Genomic DNA, 6000 nt, shown 5'->3' with positions numbered 1-6000 from the left:
TGCACCACCACTGCCCGGCCCCATGAAATTTCTTTGAACTAGCTACAAGTTGATCAAAATTAGCCATGAGGTTTTGGAGGACCGAGGACAGAGAGAGAGATACAGGAAGTAACAGGGAGGGACTTAGAAAGATTCTCGGCCTTTTTCAATGGAGGAAGGAGAGAGAGGAGGTCGCAGGTTGCGTCTCTGCCACTTCTCTGCTCATTCTTACCCTGCTATCTGACTCCCGAGTTTTTGTGATAAAGAATAACTAGATAAATGCTTCATAGCTGTCTCCCAAAAACTCACTTCAAACATCATGCCACAAACAGCTGAAAGTAAAAGAAACTAAAATCTATCTTGTGCACCACTGATCATAAGAAAATAGGAGGGTTGCACTAAAATCAGATAAGGTCAACGTCAGAGCAAAGAAAATAAGACAAGGAGGAATATTGTAAGATAATAAACAAGTCAGCCAACCAAGATCACATAATAACCCTGAACGTGTGACATCAGAACAAGTAAGAGAAGCAGAAGCGGATAACACGGAAGAGAAAAACTCACAAGTAAAATCGGAGACTTTGATTCAGGCATTGGGGCCCATGCCTGTAGTCCCAGCACTTGGGAGGTGGAAGGAGGAGGTTCAGGAGCTTGAGGCAAGGTAAAGGCCAGGTGGAATAAAATATATTATGAGACACCTTGTCTCAAAAATTAGCTATTTTAATATATAGAGCTATTATAAGTCAGGACTGTGGCACACACATGCCAGCCCTCCAGAGGAGGAAGCTGGGTCATCAGATATTCAAGACCATCCTCAGCTACAAAGGGAGGTCATTGTCAGACCGAACTATAGACACTGCCTCAAAAAGAGAAAACCGCCTGGGGTGGTGCCCACCTTTAGTCTCAGCACTCAAGAAGCAGAGGCAGGAGAATCTCTATGACTTTGAGGTCAACCTCTGTCTACACGGTGAGTTCCAAGATAGCCAGGGCTGAACAGTGAGACCCTGTGTCAAAGAAAGAGAGAGGAGGGTGGGAAAGAGAGAGAAATCAGAGATTTCAGCACTTATCTTTCAACAACCGGCTGAGCAATTAAACAAAAAAGCAGGAACCAGCAAGGTGTCTAGTCAATATTTCTGGACCATTCTACCCCACAAGGGGTAGGTCATTCCGGTGTGTATGGTGCAGACAGAAGAACGCACCACACACACACAGGTCATTCAGGTGTGTATGGTGCAAACAGAAGAACACGCCACACACACACAGGACATTCCGGTGTGTATGCTACACACAGCAGAACACACCACACACAGACAGGTCATTCCGGTGTGTATGGTGCAGAGAGAAGAACACACCATACACTGTACCAGGGAACAAGCCCTTCTGCCGCAGCTTAAGAGAGCTGCGAATCTACAGAGTGAATTCTGAAAAGTTCTCAGACTTCCTGTAAGAAAAATAAAATAAAAAGCACAGAATACTGGGCTAGAGAGATGGCTCAAAAGGTGACAATTCTTGTAGAGGACCAAAATTGGCTCCCAGCACCCTTGTGTCTGCTCACAACCGTCTATAACTCCAGTTCCAGAGTTCCAACACCCCTTCTGGTCTCTGAGGGCATTGAACTCACGGCTCACATACATTCATGCAGTCAGATGCTCCTACATATACAATAGAAATAAAATCTTTTTAAAAATCACCAGATACTTGGAAAACATGCAGCATGCCAATAATAACAATCCACGGGCCAAAGAGGAAACACCGGTGATGTCCCAAAGAAAAATCGCAAAGGTGAATGAAAGTTAAAATACAGCATCTGTGGGATTCAGCTGCTGTGTTCCGAGAATAGTCTCAAAGCGTTAGCCTGAACTGCCTAAGTGAAGAAAGGAACAAAATAAACCTGCATCAAAGAGGAAAAATGCATCCATGAGCAGAAATCAGAGAAACTGAAGAATCAAATAGCACAGAAAGTCAAGGAGCTGATCCTTGGGAGGACAAAGAATAAATCTGATGAACATCTAAAATAAACCAGGAGCAACAGAAGAGGGGACACAGTGACCTCCGTAAGAAGGCAGAGACGATCCCTGACGGCAAGAGATCTACAAACCACCCAGCCTGTAAATGAGAGTTTAGAAGCTGCACTCATCCCTCTAAGCATAAACCGCCTCAATTCACCAAACGCAGGGCAATCTGAGGAAGCCTCTACCCATTAATAAAGTTAATTTGTAATTTATTTTTAAAAATCCCACTGTGGAAAGATGGGTCAGGGTGTAAGAATGCTTCTCATGCAAGAGTAAGGACTGAGTTTACGTTCCCAGAACCTGTCCCTTTACAGTGGGACAAGAGGATGCCCAGCTTGGTGGCCGTCAGCCTCGCTGGAAAACAGTGGGTCCCAGGTTCAGAGAGAAGCAGAGAGAAGAGCTGACATTCTCCTTTGACTCTGCTCATGTGCACAGGCACATGTGTGCCACCACACGTGTGTGTACACACATACACATGACCACACATAACCACATACATACATAACCACATACACTGTAACTGTGTTACACCCTCAGTACAGTTCGTGCGCCACTGTACCTTGCAAGTCGGGCAAGGGCCTGGAGATTGAACACACAAAGAGACCAGGGTCATTCGAAAGGAGATCAGCAGAATACCGTTTATTCAGACTTGGGGAAGTCTTTAAGTACCTAACTGCTGCACAAGGACCCCTGCCCAGGCAGGTGGGAAATTATCATATTAACAATGGAGTCAAAGACCTGCAGCTAATCACCAGGCGGGGCAGGGAGAGCACAGAAACAAACAGGATGCTTAGTAAGCTGACCAGAAACTGTCCCCGCAAATGCACCCAGAAACAAGGGCAGACCTGGGCCCTACAATACACAATCACACACATGTAACTACACACATACATAACCACACATACACAACCATACACACACAACCACGTGCACGTGCACACATAACCACATACATACACACATAACCACACATAACTACACATATAACCACACACACTCAACTACACACATATAGAACCACACACACACATATAACTACACACAATTTTCTTTAGCTCTTAAAATGAAATGTCTACAATTGTTTGAAGAATTAACTAATTAACAACAATTAACAACATTTCTTCCCAAAAGCAGAAGAGAAGGAAATATATCCCATTTTCTTTTGGGGCACTAGAATGACTCGGATACCGAGACTACATAAAGACAGTACAAAAGGGCCAGTGAGATGGCTCGGCAGGTCAAGATGTCTGCTCCCACGCCTGGCCACTGAGCCGGATTCTCCACGTGGTCAAAGGAGAGAAGCAGCACACGCAGATAAGTAGATAGATAGATAGATAGATAGATAGATAGATAGATAGATAGATAGATGATAGATAGATAGATAGATAGATAGATAGATGATAGATAGATAGATAGATAGATAGATAGATAGATAGATAGATAGAGGCCCGTTACAAAACCAGAAGACTGAAAAATCCTAATGCCTCATAGGTACAAATGGAAAAGCCTTAAACAAAACATTTGCGAACAGAATACGGCAGTACACAAAGAATTGTACCCATCATGGATCAGAGTTTATCTTAGATGACTGAGTATTAAGCTATCTCAGGCTGGTTCAGTATTAAAAATAAAATAATCAGCCAGGCGGTGGTGGCGCATGCTTTTAATCCCAGCACTCGGGAGGCAGAGGCAGGCAGATCTCTGTGAGTTCGAGGCCAGCCTGGTCTACAAGAGCTAATTCCAGGACAGACTTCAAAGCTACAGAGAAACCCTGTCTCGAAAAAAAAAAACAAAAAAAACAAAAAAAAAAACCAATCAGATTGTGTTTCCTCTGGAGTGTTCACTTGCTTATAACTTGTGTATGGTTAGACAGATTATAATGGACTTCAAGCAAAACTTGCAATCAATCTTCAATACGAAGACAAATGCAATCCTGAAAACTTTGACTCAAATTAAACTGTCGTCAATGGAGTTCTCTCTACTCCATTCATAAAACAAGACATTCATAATGTAAAAACAATACACTCTACCATATTAACAGACTAAGAAAATCACATGACTATATCTGAAAACTACACATTTGGCAAAGGACTCCCTTCTAGGATCTACAGACCGCTCTCAAAGATCAGCAGTCAGAAGACAAACATTCCCACTAGAGGATGGGTAGAAGACACAGAGATGTTCTCATCTAGAGGACAGAAAAGGACCCGTGAAGAGAGGGGCAGCATTGTCAGCCAACGGGGGAGTGCAAATCAAAACCACAGATAAAAGCAGTGACGCCAACAGAAGCTGGCAAGGAGCCAGAGACTGCTCACTCAGAAAGGGATGTGGGAGTTCAAAGTGGGAAGGCCACTCGGCTTGGCAGCTCCCAGAAGCCCAAACGGAGCCACCGCATGACTCAACATTCAAACTCCTGGCCATTCATTCTAGAGAAAAAGATTTTTTTTTCATGCTACAGTTCGTGAGAGATGGCTCAGGGGTTAAGAGCACTGGCTGCTCTTCCAGAGGATCCAGGTTCAGTTCCCAGCACCCAAATGGCAGCTCACAGCTGTCTGCAACTCCAGTTTCAGGGGATCCAACTCCCTCACACAGACATACGTGCCGGCAAAACAGCAATGCACATAAAAATAAAAAAATCTTCTTAAGAAAAGTTCATGAATGTTTATAGTTGCTTTAATCATATTAGCAAAATAGCAGAGAGAGAGAGAGAGAGAAGGGAGTGGGAAAACTAGAGTGAGGGCTCAGCTGTAAGCGCCTGCTACTCTTCTACAAGAGTCCGGTTTGGTTCCCAGAACCCGTGTTGGGTGGCTCACACGCATCTGTAACTCCAGCTTCAGTGGATCTGATGCCATCTGCTGGCTTCTGTGGGCACCTGCACACCCACGGCACACACTCACACAGACATGTATGAATTCATATAAATACAAAATTAACATATTCTATCATAACTTACTTTTTATTCATTATTTGTGTCTTTCACATTATGTGTCTCCTGCTCACGCTTCTGGGAGTGATGTCAGAAAGATCTGCCAACTAGTTCGACACAGCCCCAGGCAATCAGAGTGGGCACCTGCTGTCAACAACACTACGCCAGAGGAGCTGAAGAATGTCTGTCCTCCACACCACTGAGGCAGGACTCTAAAGAAATACACAGATGACAGGGGGTGGAGCATTTTCCCAGAAGTTTAGAGGCGTTGGGCTTAATCCCCAGCCCTGAAAACAGTGATGAGGAGGAGGAAGAAGAGGAGGAGGAAAAGGGTGAGGAGGAAGAGGAGGAAAAAGATGAAGAGGATGATGATGAAGAAGAAGAAAATGACAACAGGCAGACAGACAGAAAGAACTGATTAGGAGCTGGAGAGGTGGCTCAGCAGTTCAGAGCACTGGCTGCTCTTCCAGAGGACCCAGGTTCAATTTCCAACACCCGCATGGCAGCTAGCAAGGGTCTGTGACTCCAGCTCCAGAGGATCTAGACAGGCATGCATGCAAAACACTAATGCACATAAAATAAAAATAGATAAATCATTTTTTAAAGAAAAGAAAGAACTGATTAGTTCCAACAAGCTGGTGTTTGTGTCAGGAGAGAAAGAATCAGAAAGACATATGGGAGAGGTCAGTCTAGGCTGCTTTCCGTAGGCTGGATGCTAAGTTCGAGAAGGTTCCTCGGGGGCTGGAGAGGGGGCTCAGCACTGGAAAGCACTTGAGGACACAGGCTCTGTTCCCAGCATCGCATGGTGGTTCCCATCAATCAGCTTCACCTTCAGGTAATCTGACGCCCTCCTCTGGCCTCCACAGACACTGAACACATGTGGTACACACACAAACATGCAGGCAAACACCCATGTGCATCAGATAAGAATAAATACATCTTTTAAAAGAAGGTTCACATGATGCTAGCTGTCAGTCAAAACACAGCTGTAACCCTCAAAGGGAATACGAGACGATTTAGTCTCCGCCAAACACGAGTGACCAGGGACCAGGCTCTGAACAAAGCCCTGGTGGCAACAACAGG

The sequence above is a fragment of the Chionomys nivalis genome, chromosome 16, assembly GCF_950005125.1.
Source record: "Chionomys nivalis chromosome 16, mChiNiv1.1, whole genome shotgun sequence".
Classification (NCBI taxonomy): Eukaryota; Metazoa; Chordata; class Mammalia; order Rodentia; family Cricetidae; genus Chionomys; species Chionomys nivalis.
The sequence above is the reverse complement of the archived record's forward strand: the minus strand, read 5'-3'. Positions refer to the sequence as shown.